At 43.5% G+C, this 14,267-nt stretch overlaps 1 long non-coding RNA gene across 1 annotated transcript; it reads right to left on the reverse strand.

The window, feature by feature from the left end:
• Positions 1-2,036: 2,036 nt before the first annotated feature.
• LOC135892681 (uncharacterized) lies at positions 2,037-13,156 on the reverse strand. The gene is made up of 5 exons (XR_010562296.1): positions 13,014-13,156; positions 8,753-8,824; positions 5,274-5,401; positions 3,519-3,629; positions 2,037-2,215 (listed from the first exon to the last, which is right to left on the reverse strand). It is a non-coding gene; the product is annotated as an uncharacterized LOC135892681 (long non-coding RNA).
• Positions 13,157-14,267: the final 1,111 nt, after the last annotated feature.

Here is a 14,267-nt window from a genome sequence, read left to right on the forward strand (position 1 = left end):
GGGGGCTAAATGGAGTCTGGCAGTAGCCACTGAGGCAAGGTGGGGACAGGGGGTTGGAGGTTCCCTGGGGTGGGGAGACCCAGAGTGAGGGGGTACTGTGGTGGGCAGAACCCCTGAGCGAAGGACACAGGGCCAGCAGCAGGCAAGACATCAGCTGGCAGAGGGTGCTCTGGAGCTGGAAAAGAGCTAATTCCCTGGACAACCAGCAGGAGGCGCAGCGCCAGTGAGTCGTTGCCCCGCCACACACCCTCTTTTCATATGTTGCACAGATGTATAAGCCAGATATGTATTGTGGCAAGACTATTTTTGCTTGATTAGAAATAAAACAAATAGGCCCAATACTGCAAATCGTTACTTGCATAGGAATTGCCATACCGGCTCAGATTGATAGTCCCACTAGACTTGTATTCCCTCTCTATCAGTAACCAGTTTCAGATGCTTCAAAGGAAGAAGCAAGAAATTGTTATGGAAAGTTACGCAATAACCTTCCTATATGGGAAATTTCTTCCTAACTCCAGTCTGTTAGTGGCTGGTTTATGGCCTGAAAGAGGTTTTATATCCTTTTAAAAAAAGTAGTGTGTGTAAAATAACTGTGGATGTCCTCATTATACAAACAAATTTCCATTATTTAACTCTACTAAGCTCTTGACCCCAGTGATACTATTATTAATCATGTTTATTATAGCAGAGTCTAGGGACCAGCCAAGAATGGAGTCCCATTGTGTACAAACACAAAGTAATAGATAGTCCCTGCCCTGAAGAGCTCACAAACTAAATAGACAAGACAGACATGGGATAGGGGAAAGCAGTGCTTAATTTGTGCCAAGGCTTGCCAGGGCTGAGCCCGCTGGCACCTCTAGGCTTGGCAGTTCATAGCTCCGGCACCTCTGGGCTTGCCACATCAGTTATGAAAGTAAAAATATTGCTTGAGCCCTGACACCTCTTTCATTACACTTTAAGAACTGGGGGAAAGGATATAACTTGGAAGCAGTATGAACAATGTGATTGTGGGAAACATTACGTTAATGTTGTTTTAGAGTGAGGGTGTTCAATTAGCAGCGATTAGCTAAATGGAAAGACAAGGAAAGAGAGAGGAGTGATGGGAACAGAGCAGATGAGAAGAGAGTCAGAAGGAGGCAATGAGGGGCAGTTGTTGAGTGAGGCAGCTGTGGCGAGACTGAGGGAGGGGCGTGGGAAGGGTTGGAGCAGACAGCCAATCAACACAGGAGAGAATCTCTTGAGAGATCTTGCAGCACTGAGTTCCACATGTTAATTAGGCCTTGTGTAAGAAGGCATTGTCTTTTGTCAGTTACATATTTCACTTGAATGTTCCCTTGATCTTATACTATGTGAGAGGGTACATGGGAGTGCCTGAATTAGATTCTCCACCATTTTTTATTTTGTATGTCTCAATCATGTCCTTTCTTATTCTTCTCCTCTCCAAAGCAGTCCCACTTTTTTCAGTCTCTCCTCATATAGAAATATCTAATCATTTGTCATCTGTGTCTGAGCCCCCTCTCTTTCTGACATATCTACTTACAGGACTACTCATGTGAGAGAGTTTGCAGGATCTATGGTCAATAGGAAGCCAGAGACCTGAAACTCTGTCTAGAGTGAACAGGAACACAGACATAAACATGATTAGCCAGCAACATCCATTTTAAATGTAATGGGATGGAGGTGATTGTTTTAGGGGAGGTGAACCGGTAAGTACGCTTACTCTATAGTCCCCTTTATATCTTGTTTGTTTCAACTGTCTATAAGGCAGACCTTTTCTGGATGCAGCTGAAACTTCAAGAGTGGATCCAAAGGCTAGTATAGTTCCCTTTGCATTCCAGGGAGATATCATCAGCTGATCCAGTGATGTCAGAACATCAGATAGCACTAAAAGATCTGGAGTGATCAGCCAGTGCTTCATTTTATTGGCACATATTTCATATTTACAATAGAACCCAGTGAATGATAGTGAGGAAATGTGAGAGGAAGAAATACAGAAGATACGAAGAGCTAGTCAACATTTATGCAATTTATACTAATTGTGAGGAAACATAGCTGTTACATTTATTTTATATTTTTGTGTTTCTACATAAATACATAAACTGCAATAAAAAAAAAGATGACTGATTCACTGTAGGGGAAGTAATTTACAAATGTGGCAGAGTTCTTTGTTTTCCTCCTTGAGGAATGTTCTAATTCAAAGCAAAGCTGTTCACATCTGAAATAAAGGGAAAAAAATAAACAAGTTATAATGGTGACTTTCAATCTATTTTTAATTTACAGTATACAGTGATAAGGGACAAATCTTCAACTGGTATGAGTTGTCCATTGAAGTCAATGGAGCTTGGATTTTATTATGAACAGTTTGCATAGCTGTACCCCAAACTTAGTAAATTCTAGGAGCAAACATCAAACCAGATTTAGTGGAACTGAGCACAGCTCAAAGAATGCAAAGGACAATAAAATTGTTCCGATAAAGAGAAGTCAACATTTTATATAAGAGACCATTTGCTAGGATCTAATGAAGATGGATTTTTTTTTTTTTTTTGAGGATGAGATTTACATATAGTCACTGTGTGTTTGGAAGAGCCTTGAATCATGACTACTGAAATCTCAGAGGCAAATCCTCACCTGGTGTAAATTGTCCATTGAACTTGATGGAGCTATGACAAAAGTTTTGTTCCAAAAGTCAATGGGAATTAGGCTCATAAATCACTTAGGTGATTTTGAAAATTTTATCTTAAATGACTTGTCCGTATCCTACTAAACTGTGACATTGACTATTGCGGACTCTTCTCTGGTCTTCGGGGTGCTTACCATGTCTCTCCTCAGTCCATCCAAAACTCTGCCACCAAATCATCTTTCCCACCTGTCATTTTGATCATCTCATCCCCTAATTCATATCCATCCACCAGCTCTACTTTGCACTACATATCAATTTCAAGGTCCTTACCCTTGCTTTCATCTCCAACCTTATCTCCCTTTGCATTCCCCCAGTTTTTTCCATTCTGCCATTGATATCAGCCTTGATTTCCCCCTTCATTTCTTTCTCCCATTCCCAGCTTTTGTAGCTTCATTTGCCAAGCCTTCACTCCAACCTCATTTGGATCCCTTCTAAGAACTCGCCTCTGCCATTTCACTTGCGAAAGCATAGCCAGTTACCCCCATAACTGAAATTAATGGATACACCAAGGTGTTTCCATGTCTTACCAAATTACTGCATAATCTAATTTTTGTACTCCTTTCCCTTCTTTCTTTCCCCTTTTTTGTCTGACTTTGGCTCTCACTAGTGTCCTATCTGGTTTTTACATTGCAAGCTTTATGTAACAGGGACAGGATCCTTTCTTTTAGCTTTGAAATTCCTAGCACATATTTGGGTGCTCAGAATGAGTTGTAATTTCCACTTGGAGTTATAGCACACAGCCTGCTGCTGCCTTGGAAACTAGTGAACTGTTTGCTGGATCAGGAAATCAACAATGATGACACACAAATACCCAAGTAACAATACAGAACCTCAGTACCTTCTACAAAAGAAATGTGAATTGTTGTAGCAAAAAACATAGAAGATGGAGAAGGACAAATAAGAAGGGAAGATGGCCCTGGAGTGATGATCCTGCAGACTCTGTCAAATCCTGTAAAGTTAACAAAATCAGTTATTCTGAATACTGTCGCATCAAAGCTAGAGTTAAGGTTCATTGCCCCTTGTCGTGTCTGTAGGACATAACTGGGGAGAGTGGTTCAGCTACTTTGGAGACTCATTAGCAGATATTTATTCACTGTCTTTAAGAGTAGCAAGGCTGCTGAGTCTTGCAGTGGCATTGAGAGGGGATATCAACAGATTATTAGATACTTGGAGAGGTGACATATCTTTTTCCTATCCCCCTTCTCTAGAGCCCTTCAATAATCATGCACTTGGTTTATGCAGTGTAGTAGTAGCCATATTGGTCCCAGGATATTAGAGAGATAAGGTGGGTGAGGTAATATCTTTTATTGGACCAACTTCTGTAAGATGGTCCAAAAAAAGGTATTACTCATCCACCTTGTCTCTTTAATGCACTTGGTTTGACTAACGACACCCTAACCATCAGCCTGTCATGTGGTCCTACTGCAGAACATAAGAACGGCCATACTGGGTCAGACCAAAGGTCCATCTAGCCCAATATCCTGTCTTCCGACAGTGGCCAATGCCAGTTTCACCAGAGGGAATGAACAGAACAGGTAATCATCAAGTGATCCATCCCCTGTCACCCATTCCCAGCTTCTGGCAAACAGAGGCTAAATCCATGTTATGACAAGATAAAACTGAATCCATTCTATGCTAGATATGCAGGAGTGTCCATGATTTTGGGTGAGTTTGATACTCTTCCATTATACAGCCGAACTAGAAATTATTGCAGTAAATATTTTTCCTGACATTTGCTTTTTCTGCATTAACTGCAAAAATAACCAGATCTACAGCATGTTTGTTATGGGTTTCAGTTTGAAAATTTGAGGAATATTTTGTGGCCAGATTTATTTAATTTAACATTTTTGAATCAAGAATTTGGTAAGTGTTTTTGTAAATAAACCACCTGTAAGATGCATCTACTGGTGGCATAGTGCAGTGCTGCAATTATGTCTCTGCCTCAGTTTCCCGCATTGGGCTTTCAATAAGTCCAATGAGGCTTATGTATATTGAACAGTACCCCTTCAGGGGTCGGGTTTATTTAACCCAAGAGTGGAACATTTACACAAATAGGGCTCCACCCCAGCATCCTAGCTGGAGGTGGAAGAGGCTGAATTAATCTTCATCCATCTACCCCATTTATGTCCAGGTCATTGACCAGTGAGGCCCTATTGACCCAAACCTCTCTTCTGGAGTCAGGGTCTCTTGTCATCCAGTGGGGAAGGTTCTCTCCTCTTGAGTCAAGGTCCCCACAGAGGTCATACCATGACAACCCTTCCTCGGAGCAGCATGTAATTTCCTGGTGCTCCTGCTGCTGTCTGATGAAGTCTGTCCATTGGGACCAGTTTTTGCGGGGACTTGGCATTCATAGCTCCCTCCAACCTCTCCCACTTACGAGCATTCTGGGACTTAAGTGATGCATAGTCTTTATGCTGGCCCTCTGCATACAGGTGACTATCCCTCTCCTTGAATAATTTGATTTTCTTAGCATATTTTTCAAATAGATTTCTAAAAATGGTCAGATAATTTATCCACCTCATTGCAACAACCTTTACAGCAAATAATTGCATCTTTGTGTTTTGAGGAATAGGAAAGAAACTATTTAACCTACCTTTCCAAATGAAGTTTCGAATTCACCATAATAATCTGTGGGGTATTCTGGAGAATAATAATCTGTGGGGTATTCTGTAGAATAATAATCTGTGGAGTTTTCTGGAGGATAATCATCTGTGTAATTGTCTAAATGACAAAATGGTTTTGGATGAGTCTATTTGCATCTTGTACAAATATATTTAGAGTTATTGAAGGTGCCTCTCACATACCCAGAGTATCTATGTTCTATTTAAAATCACACATCAGAACAGATGAACACCTTTCCCAGCCTACTTTGTGTTCTATGCATGTCAAACATTTTGAATGTTGGAAAACACAAGAAGCCCCCAAACAAAATTATCTTTGTTAAGCTGGAGTTAAGGATATGAGCACATACAGTAAGACAGAAGAGTATAGAGACAGTCTTGGTCTTAGACACTGTGATGTTTTCTATTAACACTTTAGACTCTCAAAGTTGATCAGAAAATTCAAAACTGATATTTTTTGATACATGTAAATATTGGTACTTAGCTGTTTGTTAGCTCTTTCAGGAACAATTTAAATATAAAGTTTAAATATTTTATTTTCCAAATCAAGGTACAATGTTCATATTTAACTTGATGTCTGCACCAATATTTATATTCATAATTGCACAGGGTAATACTTCAGAACACCCAGGGAGATGCCAACAGACCTTCCCGTAAGTGTGATATGCATGTGTTGAATGGGGCTGGGTGGTGACTGCGCTTCATACAAGCTGCTGATTGCTCTCTGGGCAGTGTGTCCTCATAACCAAATTTCCTCGTGTCCTTAATGTTTGAGTTGCTTTTTGGAGTACTTGAGCAATTGTAACTGTTACACAACAGAGGGTTTTTCTCCTGGGATATTTTGAAACTTGCATGCAACCACAGCATTCCTGGGGTTGGAGTGTGTATTAGGATGGGGATATAGAGAAAACAAAGTAAAATAATTAAGTAATTCAAGGGTATATGTTTTAACAGCCAAACTTTAATGTTTCCCATCAGAGGGATGCCATCTGCACCTGTTGCACATGTGGTACACATTTTCACATTCAGAAGGTACATTTCTGTGTAAGTAGGCTCTGAATGAGCTCTCCCCTGACATCTAGTGATGAACTAGAGGAAAGATCTGAGGAGAAGACTTTGCAAACACACCTCTTCCTAGAGAGGATCAGGAGAAAGACCCACATTGCCAAAGTCATCTATTTTGGGTTAAAATTCACTTTGAATTTTGAAGTATTGAATACAGGAATAATGAAATGTTGTTATCCTTATTGTATGAGTAAATGGCAGCAGGTCTGTACTTAGCATGCCCTGATTGAGGGGGTCACCCTCCATTTAACTTCATTCAGTAAGAAGGGCATAGTGATGCGAAATCCAAGTAAGAGTTCTTACCTGGTGGTGTGGACCTGTTTAAAGGGTCCTAGAAGCCTGGTTTGATTTTTGCCCCCACCCCACCCCAGTGTTAAGAGCCAACTAGATTCATTTTTCCTGAGTGACCACTAGAGCTGAACTCGTTGTTAATTGATCTGAGGGGGATGAACCTTAGCCCTAGTATGGAGACAGCATTGTGCAGAAGAGGCAATCAGCAGAGAGGTTCCCCACTACCCAGTGAAATCATTGAGAACTGGGCTAAGTGGTGGAATCTCAGAACAGCATCGCAGTGAGAGGCGGTGGTGATGACTGTGGCAGGAAACAGCAGCAGAGACAAACAGCGGCAGAGACTGCAAAGACACTGATGAGCAGAGGAGCCAGACGAGGGGCTGCAACCTGATACACCCTACATAGATGTGTGCCAGGCTCTCTCTCGCCACAGAAGGGACGGGTTGTGGGAGTTTGTGAACCATGCCAGGTACGTGCCTGTGCTTATGGCTCCGTGGAGGAGCCTCCAACTAATATTTCTGGTGGGCCGTGGAACCAGAGTGGAGTACAGACTGACCCACCTGGGTTCCTCGCCCTCCTCAGGTGACTGCAGGTCCCACCACTCAGCGTCAGGGCAGGACACAAGAGTGAGGAAGTGGATGGTATGAAGCATGAGCACATACAGAGGTTCTCTGGGTGCAGTTTGGAGGCAGACTGGCTGGGTATCATGCTGCTGGCTCCTGTGGCATTTCAGGGCATCTGGAGAGGCTCCTAGAGGTGATGGGCGGGGGGGGGAGGGGATGGGACAGTGGTGTAGTGGTAAAATAAATGCATAAACTAACCTAAACTAAACTCCACATTCCCCAGATGAGAAGTGGGTGAATTCCATTTACCCTTGACTGCACTATGGGTCAGGGAGGACTACATAGAGAAGGAAGAGAACTCATTGAGGAAGGAGACCCAGGAGAGGAGGGCGAGGGGAGTTCCCTCTCTCTGGGAAGGGCCTGGGGAAGGCAGGCTGCAGAGAACTACAGAAGGTAGGTAAGGCTTCTGTGGGATACCTGGCGATAGGGCCTGAAAGAAGTAGGCTGGTCTCTACGAGAAGTTGCCAGAGTCCCTGGGGAAGGGAGGGGAGGCAAAGCAGTGGGCAAACCTGCTAGGAAAAAAACTGGCTAGGAAGTCTGCAGGGAAAAGCCCTGGGAGACAGAGTTCTGCCAAAGGAGCAGAGCAGAAATTCGGCAGTCCCTGGAAGAAGTAGCATAGTCCAAGAGGGGCAAAAGGACCTTTTGTTAGGATGTTGGTGTGGATTCTTTCATTGTACTTTTGTTACCCCAGAAGGAGACAGAACTGGAAAGAGGTGACTTGGCTGGAGGGCTAGACCATAGAAGACATAGCCACAAACAGGCCATCACAGGGCCCAAGAAGTGATCAATAGGGGTCGTTAGAGGCTAAGACGACTGTAACACCGTGACCTGGCGCTAGGGGTTCAATGGCAGTGAATGTAGCTATAGGCGCTGACTCCATGGGTTCTCTGGGGCTGGAGCACCCACAGGGAAAAATTGGTGGGTCTCTGCACCCACTGGCAGCCAAGCTCCCCTCCCCACCTCACCTCCGCCTCCTCCCCTGAGCGTGTCGCGTCCCCGCCTACCTCCCAGCGCTTGCCACCGCAAAACAGCTGTTTCGGGCGTAACAAGCTCTGGGAGGGGGAGGAGTGGGAACGCGGAGCGCTCAGGGGAGGAGGTGGGGCCGGGGTGGGGATTTGGGGAAGGGGTTGGAATGGGGGCAGGGTGGGAGGGGCAGGGGTGGAGTCGGGGCAGGGCCAGGGGCAGAGGGGAGGTTGAGCACCCACCGATGCAGAAGTCGGCGCCTATGAACATAGCCACTTACACTCCCTTTCAGTCATACTGTAAAATCTGTGCCTGTTCTTTGAACAGCACGGAAGCTGTGAACAATACATGTCAAAAGAAATTTGAAAACACTGAAAAACAAATATATATATATTTTTTCTAAAAGAATGCAAGAAAAAGCTTAAATTCAGGGTAGATCGTCTTGACACGTTTTATGATCTGTTTACATATTTTATACAACTTGATCAAAGTGCCGTATATTCTCTCACCGTAGAAATAAAATGTGTAGTTCCAAAAGGAAAAATTGTTATATGATTCCCATCCTTCTCCAGCAGCATTTCCTGGCGGGACGTGGGGAAACAATACATTAGTGCAATACAAATACAAGTGCAATACGTTTCCAGGCAGGGGGGAGGAGAGGGGGAAGCAGTACATTAGTGCAAAAAGCAATACAAACCTGTCTTCATACATCCTGAGAACTGAGATTCTCATAGGGTCAGATTGTGAACGCCTCACTCCCACTGGTGAACAGCTACTCACATGAATATTGACATTGATTTATTGGGATTTCTTGTGCCGGCAATTGCTCCCTAGTGGGAGTAAGGAGGTCACAGAATGGCCCATAATTAGCTTTGAGAACCTTGGATGAAAGGCATCATATTACAAAATGATTTAGAATTGTGTGTGAGAACTCCTAGTTTCCTGTAAAGGTATGTATTTGGAGCTATTGAGCCATGCTGGGCAATGATCACATATCCAATGCTAAAGTTTTTTGTACTCTTCTATGGGTCAGTGTAGCAGGGTGGTCACCCGCTCCTGGCCTGAAAGGGGTTAAAATCCAGTCCTTGGAGAGGGCTGGGGCTGGGAGCCTTAGGCTGGGCTGATTGGGAGGCAGCCTCAGCTGTGGCCATGCCCCAAACAGACTCAGCTGGCCCCATAAAAGATAGGGAAGCCAGGGGCAGACCCATAGTCTTCTCTAGCTGTAGAGGGAGATAGGCCTGGCTGCAGGGAGCTAGAGAAGGTACCTGGAGTGGAGCAGGGCTGGGGGAAGGCCAAGGGAGCTCTAGCCTAGAAACCCCCCCAGGCTGTGGCCTAGTAGAAGGCCAAACAGGTACTGAGGTTGCAGGGGACAGCCCAAGGCTAGGTGGAGGCAGAAAAACCCAACCTTGCTTGTAATGAGTGGCTTATATTGCAGTATGCCCCAGGGAACGGGGGCTAGTTGGTGACTGGCAGTAACCTGACTGAGGCAAGGTGGGGATAGGGGAGTGGGGGTTCCCTGGGGAGGGGAGACCCTGAGAGTGAGGGGTTACTGCCGGGGGCAGCACCCCAGATAACAGGGCATCGGAGTCCAGGGACGTGGGGCCTAGCGGCAGTGGGGCGCTCCAAGGCTGGAAATGAGCTAATTCCCAAGACACCAGCAGGAGGCGCTGCAGGGGTGAGTCCCACGTCGCTACAGTCAGTATGTTTAACATGGATATCAATTTCTCTGATCTGTCTATGAATTTTAAAAAAGTCTCCCATTACCTTAGTATCTAGACACCATAACCTGGATTTTGAATAATATTACTGCTTTCTCTTAAAGATCGAGCCCTCTCCACTTCCTTTATCTCAAGCTTCTTAAAATGAGATTACGCTTCTGATTGGAATAAGCTTTCTAAATGCCTAGCCTTACTGAAATTGTACAGTTTTAAAGACTCAAGAAAGGGGAAATGGCTAAATATCAGTCAAACTCAGGCTTTTGAAAAGTTAGTTAAACTCCTTTTCAGGCGGTAATATTGCAAGGCAGTTGGATTTTGGGGAAAGGCCCATTTGTGCAAACAGTTACTGCCATGCATAGGCATGCTCCCATGTGTAGATCCCAACCTATCAGGGTTGGGGTGTGGTTCAGTGTCTTGGGTCAGTATTTTTTTCTCTTCACCCCCCAATGGTTGTTCATTGTTCTGTGAGGGAGTTATCAATTTACCTACCAGATAAATTGATTTCTGCATGTTTGTAAAAACCTTTGGCATGAGAGTTATTGGTGTTTAGCCATGCCTCTTGTATCTGTCATGATAGTCCTGCTATTTCATTTCATTGGGGTTTAGGTCTAGTGTTCTGTTACTCATTAGGCAAATACACATGCTATCAAGACAGGAAATAGAAGAACATCACCTTGAGTTTGATGCCCATATTGACTTTACCTTTATTACACTATTTGGGATAAGATTATTAATTGCTTACATATTTACTATGTGATTCTGATGAGAGGTGGACTGGCATCCCACATTTTGACACCCTCACACTTTAGAGGGGTTTGAAATCCGTGCTTGAATTTTTTCAATCAGAGTCTATATAGCAGCTGACCTAGAAGCCCAAATCTAAATAAACCTAGTCTGTAAAGATGCTTGAAAATTGGACCCAAACTCAGATCTAGATTTCTCTGTGAGCCAACTTGTAACCCTGTGTTCCAAAGCATCCCAGAACTTGGGAGGAAGCTTGGAATCCCCACAACTGAACCTGCATCTGAATTGTGTAGCTTGCACCCATCTCCAATTCAAATGTAAATAAAGCCCTAAATAATTGTTCAGTCTTTAAAAATGTGCTGTCCTGTTTTGCTTTTATAGTATAAACTTTAACCTCTGCTCCTAGTTACAAATTCTTCCATGTCTTAAACTTGCTTTAGCAGCCTCTCTTCAAAAGCATTGTTCCAATCCAATCCCTTTAAAAATATTATATTGGAACTATGGATATCGCCTTGTAATTGTGGCACAAATAAGTGTATTTGTTATTTATTAATTGGCTGATGAAGGGTAAGGAAATGAGAAAAGAACTTGTAATTTGCATCTGGAAATCCCCAGCAAGTGAGGATCTGACATCAGTGCTTATAACAGCTTCTTTGGCATTTTCTTCAGCAGAGTCAAAAGTAAATAAATTTAAAAACAGGAAGTTGAAAGTATGCAATTAAAACAATTATAAAGCTAAAAGAAAAATGAAAATTACATTTTAAGACCTTTTTCTTTTTTGTGTGTGTATCAAATACAATTAAAAACATACCAAGAGCGACTGAATTGTATAGGTGAAGCAAAGTTAGTTTAATATTTTGTGTTGTGGGGAAAAAAATACTGAAAATGATAAAGGTGTTTCTATAACAGAAGGATCATAAAATGCCTAATGGAGTTCACCAACAGACTTTTATACAAATCTATTAATAGTTGTGCCCATCATTGAAAAGCAAAAACCTCTGGGTTGAAATGTGGCAGGTGTTTAACAGCACTGCCATCAAACAGATTAGGAAGAAAAGAATGCTTTTCCTATTAGAAACTGCTAGAGGAATTTAGGAAGACAGAATGTAATTATCTAAGGTGGCGTTTGGCCAGAACCCCTGGGTTAACAACAACCCCACTCTTACAAAAAGGTTTCACAAGATCTTTAGTGAATCAAGTTTACAGGACATTGGCTTTGCATCTCATTTGAAAGGTGGCAGGCCCTGCAGCACAATGCCATCTATCGCCAACATAGGGCTTTGGTGCTGTGCTGATCTACAAGAGGACCTGATGCCTACTTACTTTCTGAAACTGCTTCTGACACTTTAGCTTGAAGGACTCCCATCAAGAATTGCACCAGCCAGTCTGACCCTAGCAATCTAAGGGATCCTAGCACGTGGCAGTTTGACTGCTGCGGTAGATTTTTCCACTTTCTAAATTTCCTTTCAGTTTGGAAAGGTTTTGTTCCATTTCACATTCAGGTAATAGAGGAGAGTAGTGCCTCCCAAGCAGCATCTATTGTGCTTCATCCTTCAGAAGCAAACCATTGGCTGGGAAGTCTTCCCCTCCTCCTGTGTGTCAGAACACCCTTCTGAAGACACTGCATGTGTCTTTTGGGGCACCTAGTAAGACCACATGCATCACGCCTGTGCTAACCCTACTCTGGTTTTAAGATCCAAATTGCCCCCCTTGCTTTTAAAATACTCTATACAAATCATTCCAGTCTCTTACATACCTTGTTGCTCCCTGTTGTCCTCCTTGCTCATCTAACAATGGTCTCCTTATTACCTTTCCTCACGGTGGTACAAGAGCCGCCTTCTCTGGATCATAAGGCTTTCTGCATCTCTTCCTCAGCCACCCTACAGCTTGCTTCAGATACCCACTGAAAACCTCTCATCTGCCTTTCCTGTGCCTCTTCATGTCTCTGTCTCCACTATTATTTAACTATATTATATGCAGCTATTCTGTAAAGTATTTTAGGATACAATTTTACATGGAAAGGATGGTATAATGTAAAACTGTACCCTGTAAGCTTACATCCATTGCACTTTACTCAGGTGGTTTTTGATCCCTGTCTTTCACTTATTTATTCACCTTTCCCTCTCCTTCATTTGTTATGCTAATCACATGGCCAAATCAAAATAAGAGTCCAAACAAATGATTACTAACTGCTGAAGAAACAACATTCTTTTATAAGCATCTGGTAGGTACGATTTCTTGATCAGTACAGTTAACAGTATCACTTAATTAACTGCAATCTACAGAAAAGTAAAAGTAAAATATTTACCCAGTAAAGTCTGGAAAACCATGGCTGCTGTTAGTAAAAAGGCCATTCTGTCACAGCTGGTTCAGCCCACTGACTGCTTCTTATCCTTGTCCTATCCTGTAATTTTTTGAGGAACCAATGCAGGTGCTTGGTGTATAACAGGAAATGACACTGCTCTAAGGGTTGGAACAGTGTATTATGAGAAAAGGCAGGACAGTTTTGCCCAAGTTTTTTTTCCCCCCAGAAGATTGCCTACAGCCATACACTGTTCTGCAAACTGAGCTGCAGCTCTTCCTGTTAAAATGCGTTAACTACAAGTGGAAACAGAGGGAAAATCCAGTGAACAGTGCCGGGAAGGGCACTGCTGGAAGCGTTTAATTTAGGAAGAAGGTTTCCAAATGAAGACAGGCATTGATTGCCAGCGTCATGGCCTTTAACAACAATGCCAACTTTGTTTGGCAAGAGACAAATTGTTAGAGGTCAGGAAGTCAGCTAGCAAAAGTGAAAAAGTTATGCAGGGCCATCCTTACCCGTACACAGCTGCGTAGGGCACCAGGAAACTTGGGGCACCAAATTTCCTGGTGCCCTGCGCAGCTGCGAGCTGCTCCAGCTCTTCCCCAGGGCCCCCGCCTCTTCCTGACCCGCCCCACTCCCCTGAGGACTCCAGAAGCGGTCGGGCCTGCACTCACCGGTAAGTAGAGCGACCCAGCCCCAGCCTGCTCTGGTCCCCTGCCTCCAACCCGCGCTGCCGGGGCCTCCCCCCAAGCCGGGGAGCCAGGGGAGCAGAGCAGGGTGGGGCCAAGCCCCTCCCCGCTTCCCCTCATGGGGGGGCTGCATCAGGCACCAAAATAGCTAGGGACAGCCCTGAAGTTATGAAAAGAACAATTTTAAACAAGAAAGAAGGTGTGAAAAGCCTTCTTTAGGAAACTTTTTACTTTCAGAACATTGAGAGAAGGCAACCACAGAGGAAAGAAACTGGAGAAAATATCCCTTCTACAACTCTGGGAACCACTTATTCTTAATAAGACAAAGTCAGTGTCACTAGGTAACTTACCGTTTAGTAAGCAGTCCTACAACAGATTCTCCAATGTTTACATTTTTTGATCTTCACTAGTGACCTTGACTTTTTCCATCAAATACATTTTTAAGTACACCCTGTAGAAACAATTATGAATGCAGTCCCTGCCACAAAGAGTATAAATGTAATGCCACGTAACAAGTCAGAGGCATGAACAGACAAAAAAAGGGGGTGGAAGGAGAGAGAAAGGATCAGGG

Source organism: Emys orbicularis, chromosome 20 (assembly GCF_028017835.1).
Source record: "Emys orbicularis isolate rEmyOrb1 chromosome 20, rEmyOrb1.hap1, whole genome shotgun sequence".
Taxonomy (NCBI): Eukaryota; Metazoa; Chordata; order Testudines; family Emydidae; genus Emys; species Emys orbicularis.